At 43.5% G+C, this 16662-nt stretch overlaps 1 non-coding gene across 1 annotated transcript; it reads left to right on the top strand.

Moving 5' to 3' along the window:
* Positions 1-14681: 14681 nt before the first annotated feature.
* On the top strand, positions 14682-14785 carry LOC113896786. The gene has a single exon (XR_003512144.1). It is a non-coding gene; the product is annotated as a U6 spliceosomal RNA (small nuclear RNA).
* The last annotated feature ends 1877 nt before the right edge of the window (positions 14786-16662 follow it).

Below are 16662 nucleotides of genomic sequence, written 5' to 3'. Positions count from 1 at the left end.
TGGCTCTCAGCTTTCTTTATGGTCCAACTCTCACATCCATATGTGACCACTGGAAAAACCATAGCTTTGACTATCCAGACCTTTGTTGTTAAAGTAATGTCTCTTTTTAATATGCTGTCTAGGTTGGTCATAGCTTTTCTTCCAAGGAGCAATCATCTTTTAATTTCATGGCTGCAGTCACCATCTGCAGTGATTTGGGAGCCCAAGAAAGTAAAGTCTCTCACTGTTTCCATTGTTTCCCCATCTATTTTTCATGAAGTCATGGGGCTGGATGCCATGATCTGTTTTTGAGTGTTGGGTTTTAAGCCAGCTTCTTCACTGTTCAGTCACATATACCTCTTAAACCCCCTTTTCATGCTTCTGTCTGCTCCAGGCTGCTCAGACCCAAGTCCTTGTCCAAGCCTGGGGGTTGGGTATGAGGTTGTGGATAGGCTCAAGGGTATCAAGATCATCAAGAGACATCATACTCCATTTCCCAAGCTTTTTCCTCTGGGTTTCCCCACACACAATTTTTATGGGCAATCCTAACTTTCACAGGCATGCCTAGAAGCTGGGCCTAAATTACAGTAAATTCCCTAGGTACAAATGAGTTCAAATCTGAAGAGCACATTCTTAAGTTGAAAAATGTTAGCCTAGATACCTAGTTAATACAATCGGCCATATAATACTGTATGGTAATAGGTTTATAATACTTTTTACACAGTTAATATGTACATAAAAATAAACACACAAAATGAAATATTTTTAATCTTATAGTACAGTGCTTTGAGAAGTACAGCATTATAGTACAACAGCTGGCATTCAGGGGCTGGCACATACATTCACATCTTTGGAAGTTTGCAACTTGAAGTTTCTTATGTAGGGGACTTACTGAATTGTGTTTGGGTATCTGTATATCTATACACATAGACACGTATGTGTAAAACACATATATATAGACACACATACTGTATTTTCTCACTCTTCTAAGACAGAGTGAGAAGAGCTTCTTTTGTGAAAAGAGAATGAAAAAGGTACATCCCATGTTGAAGAAGCAAAATAACTATCCAGCTCAGTTGTCGATCTACCACAGAATTGCTTCTGGGTTCCAGAGGATTAGCGGAATACTGGTACCATGATTCTGGATGTATTGAAACTCCATCATGGAAGCATTATGAGTGAAATATGCCCTTCAAATGGATGGGCTGGAGTCTCACACAGGGGCGTGTCCCCCATTCTGTTCAGAATGCTCTTCCCCTCCCAGTTGAGGGAATTCCCTGCTGGTCCAATGGTTAAGACCTGGTACTTTCACTGCTGGAGCCTAGGTTTGATCCCTGGTTGGGGAACTAAGATCCCACATGCCACATAGTGAGGCCAAAAAATAAATTAGCACAATTGAATCCTGGTGCTGCTTAGCTCTGATGTCACCTATTCTGAGAGCCTTTCCTTTTTCCCCAAACCAAAAACATTCCCCCATCCACTCTGCAATCTCTATTCTATTACCCCATATCATTTTTTTTTTTTTTGATAGCTATGAAGTGGCTTTATTCAGATTCAAAGAGAAGCACACTCCACAGACAGAGTGTGGGCCATCACAGAGGACAAGTCTGGCTGCCCTGTATTATTTTTAATGACCCTTATCATTATCTGGAATGACCTTATTTTATTCCTGCATTGATTCATCTCCTTTCTGTCTCCCACATGCTCCCCACCCCACACTAGAAAGAAAATGCTGTAGTGTTCTTTTCCTTTTTGTTTCTGCTACCTGAAATAATACATAGCACATGCATACATGCTAAGTTGCTGCCATCGTGTCTGACTCTCTGTGATCCTATGGAGTATATAGCCTGACAGGCTCCTTTGTCCATGGGATTCTCCAGGCAAGAATACTGGAGTGGGTTGCTATGCCCTCCTCCAGGAGATCTTCCTGACCCAGCGATCGAACCCACGTCTCTTACGTCTCCTGCATTGACAGGTAGGTTCTTTACCACTAGCACCACCTGGAAGCCCCACATAGCACATAGTTAGGGCTTAATAAGTATTTGTTGAATGAATAAGTGAATGAATGGCTTCTATGTCCCCAGCCATATTTTGGTTTTAGGTGACTGAGGGTAATAGACATACAATATCTGTCCCCTTAGACCAGACTCTTCCTTTTTTGGGAGAAAACGATCACCTTATTTAGGACGGGATATACATTGACATCACATTCTATAGGGCAGAGTCAGGCCTCCAGGCCTGAAGAACTTACAGCCTGGCAAACTGGCCGGGACTATTTAATAGCTGTTTTAGCTCCACTGATTCTTGAGCTGGGGAAACGCTGGCCATTGTACTCCTCATCTGCTGCTTGGTGAGTAGCAATGCTGGCAGAAACGCCTTGGGAGATCTCTGACTGCTTTCTAGGAGACAGGGGCTGAATTCCCTGCGGGCAGAAGCTTGTGTGAGGGGGCTATGAATCCAGGGGCGGGCAGGGGGACTCTGTTCTCAGCTGGAACCTTGGCAGCCCCTGTGCACGTGACGGGCGAACAAGTCACCAAGGCAGCTGTGTCTAACTGTCAGAACCAAAAGTGTGTCCTTGTACACTTGAAGGTGTAAATTCTTTTTCCCTTTCCCTGCTTGTTTTTCTCCTGTTCACTGATCAAATTTTTAGTCAGACTCTCAGCCATGCTGCCTTGCAGACAGTCTGAAGTCACATTACAAACTAAAACTAGACATATTTTGCCCTTGTATGAAAATCAGATGAAATGGTTAACTTCTCTTAAGTAACAGAGCAGAAAATAATTCCTGTGCACCTGATCACTTACAGCAGGGATCCCCACCCTCTGGGCCACAGACTGGTACTATGTTAGGAACCAGGCTGCACAGATGGAGGTGAGTGGTGGACGAGTGAGCTGGATGAGCGAGCAAAAGCTTCATCCCCTCCCCATCACTCACCCATCACCCCTAGATGAGACGGTCTAGTGGCTGGAAAACAAATTCAGGGCTTCCACTGATTCTGCATTATGGTGAGTTGTTTAGTTACTTTATTATATCTCACAATGTAATAATAGAAAAGAGTGCACAGTAAATGTAATGTGTTTGAATCATCCTGAAACTATCCCCCCTGCTCTCCTGATCCTGGAAAAATTGTCTTCCATGAAACTGGTCCCTAATGACAAAAAGGTCGGGGACTGCTGACTTACATAGACATCCCATATCCATTATTGTGATAAATTCTTAGAAAAACTCTGAAGCACCCATAGTGATCTTGTAACAGGTCGCAGCCCAGCACAACACTTAGATGTGGCCATTGCTGTGTGCCATTACCTCAGCAGTTTGGCCAGTTTAGGGAGTCCTCTAAATGTTTCTCATTATTTGCCTGTGCCTTTAAAATGTCTTACAGAATTAAAACACAAGAATTACACATTCGTAGTGGACCACCATCTAAAACTATATTCTGAGTTCGAGAAGACAGCTGGGGCATAATAAAAATAATTCTGGTCATAGAATCTCATTGCCCGTGTTTCAGGGTCCAGCCCTGCCCTTTTTCTAGTGGCCTACCTTGGAAAATCATCCTCTCTGAATCTCACCGTCCTCATCCACATGTGAGTGTGTGCTCAATCGTGTCGGACTCTTTGTGACCCCACGGACTGTAGCCAGCCAGGTTTCTCTGACCAGCCAGTGGTTACCAGGGGACTGTTAGTAGTCATGTTCAGCCACTAGTTGGCATTGTAGTGGGCCCCTCCCCCAAGCGACCAACTGTCAACTAGTGACCAGTTAGTGGTCCTTCGGGAGAAGGCGATGGCACCCCACTCCAGTACTCTTGCCTGGAAAATCCCATGGATGGAGGAGCCTGGTAGGCTGCAGTCCATGGGGTCGTGAAGAGTCGGACACGACTGAGCGACTTCACTTTCACTTTTCATGCATTGGAGAAGGAAATGGCAACCCACTCCAGTGTTCTTGCCTGGAGAATCCCAGGGATGGGGGAGCCTGGTGGGCTGCCGTCTGTGGGGTCTCGCAGAGCCGGACACGACTGAAGCGACTTGGCAGTGGTCCTCCTCAGCCATTGGTTGGCGTTGCAGTGGGATCCTCCTCTAAGTGACCAACTGTCAATGAGCGACTGTTAGTGGTCCATTCAGCAAACAGTTGGCAGAGTGGTGGTTGTCAGACTGAGAATGAGCTAAGAGGTGAATCCTGGCCTTCTCTCTGGGGGCCATGGATCAGTGGGTGAAATGGGGGGCCCGGCTGGGGGCTGTGTCCTGCAGGGCTCCATAACCCTCACCAGGGCTACTCTCTGGCCTTGGCTCAGGCCTTGAGGTGGCGGTGAATCTCTCCCCAGTCCCTGCCTCTGTAACCTAATGGCAGTGGCCGTCTTCCTGAGACATAGTCTGAAGGACCTGCCCCCGCTGTATGGGTGGCCTGAGGAGCCTGAGGGCCAGCTGGATCCTGGGCACCTGGCTCCTTCAGTGATGACAGCTGGGCAGGGTCTGAGGACCTAGTGCTGAGGGCGCTGCCAACTGATCTCTGCCTCCTCTCAGCCAGGACTGGGACCTCGGAGAGTGAAAGTTGTGCCTTGTGACATTCCCTTCCTCGTAACCGTGAATAGCACTTGTTTGGTGGAGATTTACAGGAGCATTGTTACCTGACCATGATCTGACGTTAAGAACAAAGGATCTGACACCAAAAAGTTCACAATAAGTAATCATGCCTCTCCCTCACCTTTCCTAGACAAGGGGTTTGCCAAAAGCTTTTGTGGAGTTTGGGATTTCTAAGGCATGAGTCACCCATCTCCTTGCATGGCCCTCAATAAACCGTTCCAAACTCTGGTGTTTTGGTATTGTTTGGCTTCATGGGCACTGGTCACACAAACTTGTGTTTCAGTTAGTAAGCTCTTTTTATCTCCATCTTAAGTCTGCCATTGCAGGAGATGTGGGTTCCATCCCTGGGTTGGGAAAATCCCCTGGAGTAGGAAATGGAAACCCACTCCAGTATTCTTGCATGAGAAATCCCATGGATAGAGAAACCTGGCTGGCTACAGTCCGTGGGGTCACAAAGAGTCCGACACGATTGAGCACACACTCACATGAGGATGAGGATGGTGAGATTCAGAGAGGATGATTTTCCAAGGTAGGTCACTAGAAAAGGGGCAGGGCTGGACCTTGAAACCCTGGCAATGAGATTCTATGACCAGAATTATTTTTATTATGCCCCAGCTGTCTTCTCGGACTCAGAATATAGTTTTAGACGGTGGTCCACTACGAACGTGTAATTCTTGTGTTTTAATTCTGTAAGACATTTTAAAGGCCCAGGCAAATAATGAGAAAACATTTAGAGGACTCCCTAAACTGGCCATGCAGCAACTCGTGTGTGTGATTGCTTCTGGGTAGGTGTCGAGGATCAATTGTGCAGAGAAGTTTTCAGGTTCAGGAAAATGAAGTAAAAGTTTTTTTTGGTACTATAATTCTCAGTAGGCCCCAGGCTTGAATATCTTTACCATTTCCTTCCTAAAATGTTTCATCCTGTCCACTGCTAATTTTATAATGGAATTATATATGTGATAACTACCTTTGAGCATTGAACAGTTCCACAGTTCCATTTATATTCCAAAACTCTTCAACTATATAAAGCTTTTATTACCCTGAGGAAAACTTATTACAGACTAGTATCTTTGTGACTAGTGCTCTGTGTGTGTGTGTGTGTGTGTGTGTGTGAGACAGAGAGAGAGAGAGAGAAAACGTAGTGGTCATTATGCGTAAGGCTGTGCAAGATTCTTGTTGAGGCAAATGTTAGGCACAGTACCTACCTTCAAGGAGACTGTGTTCTAGTTGAAGCATTATTAGAAGATGAATAACAGTAATGCAGGATAGGGTGAGTTGTTTAGTAGAAGCTTTGCCAGGACCACCTGGGCTTTGTAAGAGACTTTAGCCTCATATCTGATGGGGCAGGGAGTTTTTGAAATGGGAGTTTTGAAATGAAATATACAAAAAGGGGTATATTTACACAGTCAGATACAGGAAGGATATCCTAAGCAGAGAGAATTAAGTTAACAAAGGTGAAGAGTCATGAGAACAAACAGACTTATTAAGAGAATAGTATATTAGTTTGATTAGAATTTAGACTCTTCCTAGAATAGTGTTTCATATACAAAAAAAAAAAAAAAAAGGTACTGTTTAGCAGTGGACCTCAGTCTATTCCACCCACCCACACCTATTCGAAGGGACTCCATCAATCCACATGTACACATGCGTAGTTGCTTTCAGTGTTGCATGGAAGCTAAGCAGCTTATGGAATACTGAATCAGTGTCCTTCAGATCTCTTTAGTGGTGTTAATTATAGCTTATTTTGGTCCCCTTACCTGCTTAGTAGATTCCTGTAAAGATGTTAAGTGAAAGTGAAGTCGCTCAGTCGTGTCCGGCTCTTTGTGACCTGTGGACTGTAGCCCACAAAGCTCCTTCGTTAAGTCATAGCTAAAACAGTTATCTATGGAATTGATCAAAATTAGCTCGTGAGATTTTCAGATCAGTTTATGGTCCATTGGGGGATTTTGGGGACCCGTCAATAGTCCATGGATCAAATTTTGAAAAACAGTAGCTGAAAGGGATGATGGATGATAAAGCAAATGATGCTATGTTGTAGAGATTCTTTCAGGCCAAAATGAAGGGTTGTACTTAATTGCCATTGAGGGTATTTGAATAGAGGAGTAGAGTTGAGGTTTTATTACAAGAAAGAAACAGTGCTTTGAAAGGATTGGAGAAGGGAGAGTTTGCAGTATAGATAATCAGGTAAGAGAGGTGATGCCTAGAGGTGTGGAAGTGGAAACAGATGATAGTGAACTTGCAGAGACAGAATTGACAACTTGACAGGTTGATGGGAAAAGATAGAACAGAAGGCTTGGCTAGTATGACTGGATACATTATGAAAATGGTGCCAGGAACACAAACTGGAAAGTTAGGTGTTAAAGCTCTTTCACTAGGGAAAACAATGAATTAAAACAATTGCTGAGAAATTGGGAATGTAAAAAAGAATTGTAGAAACTTCTGGGATATAGGTGGTGAATCACATGTGAATAGTGTTTTCCAACCAAAATCTTTGTCATAGGATATTGGTTAACATTAACGGACTGATGTCATAGAGCCACTCAGTTCCTTTACTGAGATGGACATGATTCATAGGAGGTACTAAGGGTATCCAAGTATCTAGTTGGGGCTTCACAGGTGATGCTAGTGGTGAAGAACCTGCCTGCAAATGCAGGAGAGGTAAGAGACCCAGTATCGATCCCTGAGTTGGGACGATCCCTTGGAGGAGGACATGGCAACCCACTCCAATATTCTTGCCTGGAGAATTCCATGGACAGAAGAGCCTGGAGGGCTACAGTCCATAGGGTCACAAAGAGTCAGATACAACAGAGGCAACTTAGCATGTAGCATGCATAAGGGTATCCAAAGTTGAGACATGTCAGGGAGTATGTATCCTCCTGACAGCATTGCTCTGTTGCACAACTCTAGGGGGTACCATTCACTTGGATAATTGTGAGTGATATCCTTTGGATTTGTGCAGTATGGCAGCCTGGATTCTTGTTGAATGACTTCTTTTTTGAATAGTAATAATTTGCTGTAGACTACTTTGCATTTAAAGTAAATGTAAGAGTTTTGTGGGGACAGTGCCATTTGGGCCGAGGTAGTTCTCCTGCCTCTGTCTCCAGTGCTTCATTCCCATCATTTTTATTGTCCTCACCATGTGACATTGCAATTTTTGTTTCCAGGTCCACTCCACCCCTCAAGGGTGAGGGTAGGGAAGAACAGATGATGGTGGAAGAGGATGTCCCATTTTTTTAGCACGAAGACACAGGCTGCATAGAAGAGTAGTGGGGAATGTCAGGTTCTCTCGAGTGGTAATTGTCTAAAAGCACAAAGCTGTATTCATGCATCTGTATAAGATTTGGCCTAGAAAATCATGGAGAATCCAGGGCTTTGTTAATGGTGACAGAGGAAATGAAAAGCATGTCACAGTTTTGAGCTTATTTTGATAAGGACTGATACCTGAAAGAAACCTCTTTTAACTTTCAAATACCTTTGAGAAAGTTTATAGAGAAACTCCTATTTTTCTCTTGAGCAGAGTTTTTGTTTTATTGTAATTAATTTTTTCAGTTGAAGTATAGTTGTGTACAATATTGTTATAAGTGTACAATATGTGTGTGAAAGTGTTAGTTGCTCAGTCATGTTTAACTCTTTGCAACCTCACGGACTGTAGCCCATCAGGCTCCTCTGTCCATGGAATTCTCCAGGTAAGAATACTGCAGTGGGTAGCCATTTTATTCTCTAGGGATCTTTCTGACCCAGGGATTGAATCCAGGTCTCCAGTGTTGCAGAAGGATTCTTTACGATCAGAGCTACCAATAGTGATTTACAATTTTAAAAGATTATATTTCATTTATAGTTATAGAATTTTGTCTATATTCCCCATGTTGTACCATATATGCTTGTAGCTTATTTTATGCCTAAAATGTTGTACTCTTAAACCCCTACCCTGTATTTCCCCTCCTTCCTTCTCTCTCTGAACTGGTGCCCACTAGTCAGTTCTCCACATCTGTGAGCCTGCTTCTTTTTTGTTTTATTAACTAGTTGTGTTTTTTAAATTCCACATAAGTTATATTATACAGTGTTTGTCTTCCTGTCTGTATAGTCAGGCTTTTATCAGTAACTAATATAAAGCAGAGACATTACTTTGCCAACACAGGTCTGTCTAGTCAAGGCTATGGTTTTTACAGTGGTCATGTATGGATGTGAGAGTTGGACTGTGAAGAAAGCTGAGTGCCGAAGAATTGATGCTTTTGAATTGTGGTTTTGGAGAAGACTCTTGAGAGTCCCTTGGACTGCAAGGAGATCCAACCAGTCCATTTTGAAGGAGATTAGCCCTGGGATTTCTTTGGAGGGAATGATGCTAAAGCTGAAACTCCAGTACTTTGGCCACCTCATGCGAAGAGTTGACTCATTGGAAAAGACTCTGATGCTGGGAGGGATTGGGGGAAGGAGGAGAAGGGGGCGACTGCGGGGAGCGAGCTCTGCCCCAGAGGATGAGATGGCTGGATGGCATCACCGACTCGATGGACATGAATTTGAGTGAACTCCGGGAGTTGGTGATGGACAGGGAGGCCTGGAGTGCTGCGATTCATGGGGTCACAAAGAGTTGGACACGACTGAGCGACTGAACTGAACTGAACTGAACTGAATATTGTGATAGGAATGAATTGGTCAAACCACGCAATTCTTTGCTAGCCACCTGGGAGAATGGCACGAGGTGATGAGTGGGTGCCTTGAAAAACAGCAAGAGGGTGACCTGTGTGAAGTTTTTGACTTGTCAGATAGTATCAGAGGTAAGGGAGATAGTGCCTGCAGAGAATGGAGGAGCTCAGAAAGTTGAGGCTTTGGGCCAGCAAAGGTAATGTTGCCTACTTTTATAATTTTGGTAAGAGTTTTTTTTTTCCTCCCTGCTGGGCCGGAAATACTGACAACTCCCTTGTACTGGTCTATCTGTATGTTTTACACTTGGCCCGTGCCTCATACCAGTTCATTTTTACAAACACCTTGAAGCTATTTCCTGGTTAAAGCCATGAAAGTTCTGAAAATTTGCCTCTGTTATATAACAGAGATTAAAAGGTGATTCATGAGCTCATGAGGAGCTCTGAAGAACCAAACCTGCCAATGACTCATAGTTTAAAAGAAATTTTGTCATATAGGTTCAGGGTAACCAGTTCCTGGGGATTTGTGTGACTCTATCTGGCCCCAGGGTTCAAGTCACTATTTCTTGCCCTTTATTTTGGCTAGACCTTATGGATCTGTGGAAGAAAGGAGTATTGAAGGAGACTAGGGTTTTTTTAGGAGATGTGGCTTGAGGGAAGGCACACAGGCTTAAACCAGGATGGGACAAACAGAATCTGATGTCTCAGTTGCCAAGTAAAACAGTGCTGAAAGTGAGATGCACAAGCTTTTTCTCTAGAAAGAATCAGTGGGATGATCTGAGAGAGGAGACAGGAAGCTTTTCTTTAAGGCTTATATCATGAGTTCCTTTATAATTTCCCTCAGAAGGGAAATTCTGACCAAGTTCCTGCAAAGGCCTTAACAGCACTTGGTCACTCCAACTGGGTGGAGGTGATCCTGTGATGGTTAATTTCATGTGTTAACTTGACTGGGACATGGAACCGAGATGTTTGGTCAAACATAAGCTTGGATATTTCTGTAAGGGTGTTTTTTGAACATGGTTGACATTGGAATCAGTGAACTCTGGGTAAATTCTTCCACAAGTGGATGGACTTCATCCAGTCAGTTGAAGGCCTTCATAAAACAACTGATATCTGCTGAGCAAAAAGGAATCCTGTGGGCATACAGACTTTGGACCTTACACCTTTGGCTCTCCTGGGTCCAGGCTCACCCTGAAGATTTTGGACTTGACAGTCTCTGCCGTTGTGTGAACCAGTTCCTTAAAATCTCTGTCTCTCTCTCCCTTCCCCCACAGTTCTATTTCTCTGCAGAACCCCAATACAGATCCCACTAGGGATTCTTTCTTTATTAGGATAGGATAGGCTATACTGTGGTAGCCAACAAGTTCTAAAACCCAGTGATTTAATACAGCAAAAATGCTCCTCACTTTAGTTGTGTGTTCACAGAAGGTGAGCTCAGTTCTCATTCGTGACCCACAGTGACAGTCCTCTTTGACTGGAAGGACCATAGTCATCATGGCAAGGGGAGGGGACATGGCTGCCTCTTAAAGATCCCACCTGCATGTGGAAAGGCCACATCCACTCTTATTTCTTTGTCTATTGTCAGTCTTGTGGCAGCCTTTTATTTCAAAGGGAGCTATGGAAGAAGAATCCTGCCTGGTACCCAGAAGGAGAACAGGAGCACTTTCTAAAGTACTCCCCAGACCCTCACTTACTTCCTAAATGATGGTTATATGGACATTTCCATGGGCCTGAGATTGGGTAGATGGACACTTGGACTATCTGGATAGTTTTCCTGCCTGAGAAGAAATTCAACATAGAGGAAAGTGGAGCTGAGATGAATTCTGATAATATGCTTTTCGAGGTCCTGGATCCAGTTGTGTCTGAAGCTGCCCCTGAGTTCCGAGTGTTAGAAATAATACAACCCATATTTTGGTTGCCTTGAGCTGGTTTGTATGGGTTTCCATCACTTGCTGTCATATGTTTCTGGACTAATACAGGGATGATAGAAAACTAATTGATTTCTAGATTCTCTGACACACACTGGTCCTTGAACACCTGCTGTCCTTTCCCATTTTAACACGTGTACTGGTCCTTGTGCTTAAACTTTGCCATTTCCTTCCTTTGACTAGCCAAAGTCTTTCTTTCATTCCATTTTGTTACTGTCACCACGACAAAGCGATACCCAATCTATGCCCTTCCCTATCTTCAACCCAAATCAATCTTTTCCTTCTATGCCATTGTAACAGTGAACTTGAACTTCTGTTGCAGTACTTGTCATACTCTGTCTTGTACTAACCAAGGCTTGTGGAGCACTTGCTGTATAATGGAATGCTTTACATTCCTACGGACATAAATTCTTTGATCCCTCATATAACCCTCTGGAGTTGGTACTGTTATTCCCAGATGACACATAGATTGCAATTTAGAGAAGTTGAATGATTTCCCTTAGATCAGCAGTCCCCAAACTTTTTGTCACCAAGGACTGGTTTCATGGAAGACAATTTTCCCATGGACTGGGGGCGGGGGCGGGGGGGATGGTTTTGGAATGATTCAAGCACATTATGTTTATTGTGCACTTTATTTCTGTTATTATTACATCAGCTCCAGCTCAGATCATCAGGAATTAGATCCTGGAGGTTGGGGACCCAGCCTTAGATCACATACCTGGAAGCTGGGATTTAGAATCCAGGAGACCTGGCCCCAGAGCTCACAACTTTTATCTTCATAGTTACTTTGAGACCTGGCTTGTCTCCTTGATTAGACTGTGTATCCTGTCTGCTAGAAATCTTGCAGTCACATTGGGGATCACACCTAGCAAGTGTTCAGGATCTTATAGCCTGATATGTGGGTGCTGACTTCATTTCTAGCTTCACTTATGCTTCTTGTCTTAATTTCTCTCCTGATTTCTTCACCAACTTATTCTAAGCTTTATTTTCCCTTGTTGTAGCATTTATGATTTTGTAAGCCACCTCAATCCTTTTTAGAAGGGAAAATAAATGAAGGTCAAATGCTAGATTGTTAGTTCCTGGAGGATAAGGACTGACAGGAAGGGAAAATTGTTGCTTCTACCCCTCTTGAATTCTTGTGGTAGGAATAATAATAAAATGGAAACAAGACAGATTGACAGGAGAAAAAGAAGCACGTTTTAACTTGTGTACAGGTAGGTCTTATAGAAATGGGACCTAAGAAGTGGCCAAAGCAGGCAGGCTTCATGCTTTTTGGGGAAAACAAAGTGATTTAGGTTTTGAGTGCTCAATTAGTGGCACCCCACTCCAGTACCCTTGCCTGGAAAATCCCATGGACGGAGGAGCCTGGTAGGCTGCAGTCCATGTGGTCGCTAAGAGTCAGACACGACTGAGAGACTTCACTTTCACTTTTCACTTTCATGCATTGGAGAAGGAAATGGCAACCCACTCCATTGTTCTTGCCTGGAGAATCCCAGGGATGGGGGAGCCTGGTGGGCTGTCATCTCTGGGGTAGCACAGAGTCAGACATGACTGAAGTGACTTAGCAGCAGCTCAATTAGTGAGGAATCCAAGCAGAATATGGACTTGGGGTAGTGAATGAAAGAAGTTAACTAGATTTGCTTATATGCTGGTAGGCTAGAACTCCGTATCTCTGGTGATAAGGGTTTCCTTTTACCTCCAGCTGCAAAGAGGGCACATTTCACAGGGGAGATTAATTTGCTGCTTCAGGGAGACAGAGAGGATGGTCAGAGTGTCCTCTTACATTGACTTTTTCTTAAGTAATTTTAACTCAAAAAAACCAATATGCTATTTAGGCAAATTTGGGGGCAGCCCCCTCTGAGACCCAACACAACCAATTCTGTTTAACATTTTCTCTAGGTCTTAGCTCTTGAACTCAGAAAATGTGTTTTGAATTTGCTTGAGGTAAAATCTCCAGATTTAGAGGATTAAGAAGTGTCAGGTATAAAGAAGGATTCTGTGGTGTGACTGTGCCTAAAATTTCTACCAGAGGGTGTAGTGGGGGAGTTGGCAGTGTGTGATTGGGGTGGTGCTGTCCATAGGCTGTGCCTGAGAGAATAAAATAAGACACGGTACTGCAGCAGAAGAGAATTCACCTTGCTGCCTGGCTTTTTGGAGAGCTGAATATTTTACCTTCAGCAACATTCTGAATTCCTTGTGGAAACTCGAAACAGTGACTAGAAACTATTAATATTTTTGGGTCTCTCAGTCACCCAGGAAGCAGTAAGGTGCTAACTGGCAAGAAGGGCTGAGGTGTCTTTTATTACAGCCCTTCAGGTGTGAGACTTGTTGCTGTGAAGGAATGGATTCCAGTGGGAGCCACCCTCTCAGCCTGTTCCACATCATGCCCTCCTCTGAGAAAAATTAGAAGCCTACCTTCTTTGATTGTGAGGCGTTTCTCGGTGCGGGCAGACACAACTCGAGCTGAACTGCCTGTGCTCATGCTCATTTACAGTTAGATTTAGGAAAGCAGCCACGTTTGGCCAGCTCTGGGAGAGCGTGGCAGATTCTGAGGAAACAGCTCTTCCCGGAGTGTGTGAAGAGCAGGAAAGCAAGACAAGATAGAAGCCTCAGTCTGATGGCAGGATCCTGCATTGCCGTTCTCTCAGAACCGCCTCCATCTTTCTCCTCTTCTGTCTCTGACACAATGCTACTGTTCTAGCACTTTCCAAAATCCTGCAGTCTTTCAATTTTATCTCAAAACATTTCCTTGAATGCCTGCTGTGTGCTGGGCCCTGTGCTAGATCCTGGGGCTGTCAGGAGACATAGAAAAGCTGCTCTGATGGAGTGAATTTGTCATTTGGGGAATGAGTGTTGCTAGTGTTTTGGGCACAGTTGGCTGACAGGGATCAGTAAACACCAAAATAGCAATATAGAGTCATTTGCATGGGGAATGTTAACTTATTATGTATGTATATATGGGTGAAGAGAGAGGAATATGGTGACCCATTTAAAAGTTCTTTACATCGGTGTTTCAAAATACTCAACTTTTAAATAAACCACTCTCTGTATTTAGCTGCCTGCAGAATAAAATAGATAGGAAAATAAACAGCCTGCTGAAGTTCAGAAACAATTCCTACCTATCCACTGGAAGTATAGAAAGGACCATCTCTTGTGGCTATGTGGTTTATAGTTCTATGTACTGTTTACTGAGGTCTCTTCATTTCTGTTTCTTCATTATGTTTCTCTCAATCCCAGTTTTTTACCCATATGTCCGCCAATATATGGCCCCCTTTCAATATCAAGTCTTCTTTTGAGCTGCCTGTGTGAAGAAATAGGGGTGATCCCACATGGAAAAGACGGAAACTGTGGCACTGAGTTCCAGCTGCCAGATTGCCAGTTGAGACTCAGACCAATAAAGGACATTGCCTTTGGTAGGATGGAGAGAAACCAGAATACAGTATGGAAAAACACTTGTACCGTTTGACTAAGATCCAAATAGTATTTGTGGACAGTGAGTTGCAAGTAAAATCTATTCCTCTCAAAGGTTATTATTTAGACAATAAAACAGTATCTCCGTGCTCACTCCGGCAGCACATATACTAAAATTGGAACGACACAGAGATTAGCATGGCCCCTGCGCAAGGATGACATGCAAATTCGTGAAGCATTCCATATTTTTAAGGCTACAGTCATCAAAACAGTATGGTACTGGCACAAAGACAGAAATATTGATCAATGGAACAAAACAGAAAGCCCAGAGATAAATCCACGCACCTATGGATACCTTATCTTTGACAAAGGAGGCAAGAATATACAATGGAGAAAAAACAATCTCTTTAACAAGTGGTGCTGGGAAAATTAGTCAACCACTTGTAAAAGAATGAAACTAGAACACTTTCTAACACCATACACAAAAATAAACTCAAAATGGATTAAAGATCTAAACGTAAGACCAGAAACTATAAAACTCCTAGAGGAAAACATAGGCAAAACACTCTCTGACATACATCACAGCAGGGTCCTCTATGACCCACCTCCCAGAATAATGGAAGTAAAAGCAAAAATAAACAAATGGGACCTAATTAAACTTAAAAGCTTTTGTACAACGAAGGAAACTATAAGCAAGATGAAAAGACAGCCTTCAGAATGGGAGGAAATAATAGCAAATGAAGCAACTGACAAAGAATTAATCTCAAAAATATACAAGCAATTCCTGAAGCTCAATTCCAGAAAAATAAACGACCCAATCAAAAAATGGGCCAAAGAGCTAAACAGACATTTCTCCAAAGAAGACATACAGATGGATAACAAACACATGAAAAGATGCTCAACATCACTCATTATCAGAGAAATGCAAATCAAAACCACAATGAGGTACCATCTCACGCTGGTCAGAATGGCTGCTATCAAAAAATCTACAAACAATAAATGCTGGAGAGGGTGCAGAGAAAAGGGAACCCTCTTACACTGTTGGTGGGAATGCAAACTAGTACAGCCACTATGGAGAACAGTGTGGAGATTCCTTAAAAAACTGGAAACAGAACTGCCATATGACCCAGCAATCCCACTGCTAGGCATACACACTGAGGAAACCAGAATTGAAAGAGACACGTGTACCCCAGTGTTCATTGCAGCACTGTTTACAATAGCCAGGACATGGAAGTAGCCTAGATGTCCAGTGGCCAATGAATGGATAAGAAAGCTGTGGTACATGTACACAATGGAATATTACTCAGCCATTAAAAAGAATGCGTGTGAATCAGTTCTAATGAGGTGGATGAAACTGGAGCCTATTATACAGAGTGAAGTAAGTCAGAAAGAAAAACACCAATACAGTTTCAGTTCAGTTCAGTTCAGTCGCTCAGTCATGTCTGACTCTTTGCAACCCCATGAATTGCAGCACACCAGGCCTCCCTATCCATCACCAGCTCCCCAAATTCACCCGAACTCATGTGCATCAAGTTGGTGATGCCATCCAGCCATCTCATCCTCTGTCGTCCCCTTTTCCTCCTGCCCCTAATCCCTCCTAGCATCAGAGTCTTTTCCAATGAGTCAACTCTTTGCATGAGGTGGCCAAAGTATTGGAGTTTCAGCCTCAGCATCAGTCCTTCCAATGAACACCAGGACTGGTCTCCTTTAGGATGGACTGGTTGGATCTCCTTGCAGTCCCAGGGACTCTCAAGAGTCTTCTCCAACACTACAGTTCAAAAGCATCATGCATCTATATGGAATTTGGAAAGATGGTAATGATGACCCTATATGTCAGACAGCAAAAGAGACACAGATGTATAGAACAGTCTTTTGGACTCTGTGGGAGAAGGCGAGGGTGGGATGATTTGAGAGAATAGCATTGAAACATGTATTTTATCATATGTGAAACATCTCCGGTCCAGGTTCGATGCATGAGACAGGGTGCTCAGGGCTGGTGCACTGGGATGACCCAGAGGGATGGGATGGGGAGGGAGGTGGGAAAGGGGTTCAGGATGGGGAGCACATGTACACCCATGGCTGATTCATGTCAATGTATGGCAAAAATCACTACAATACTGTAAAGTA

The sequence above is a fragment of the Bos indicus x Bos taurus genome, chromosome 7 (genome assembly GCF_003369695.1).
Source record: "Bos indicus x Bos taurus breed Angus x Brahman F1 hybrid chromosome 7, Bos_hybrid_MaternalHap_v2.0, whole genome shotgun sequence".
NCBI classification, from domain to species: domain Eukaryota; kingdom Metazoa; phylum Chordata; class Mammalia; order Artiodactyla; family Bovidae; genus Bos; species Bos indicus x Bos taurus.
The sequence above is the reverse complement of the archived record's forward strand: the minus strand, read 5'-3'. Positions and strand labels throughout refer to the sequence as shown.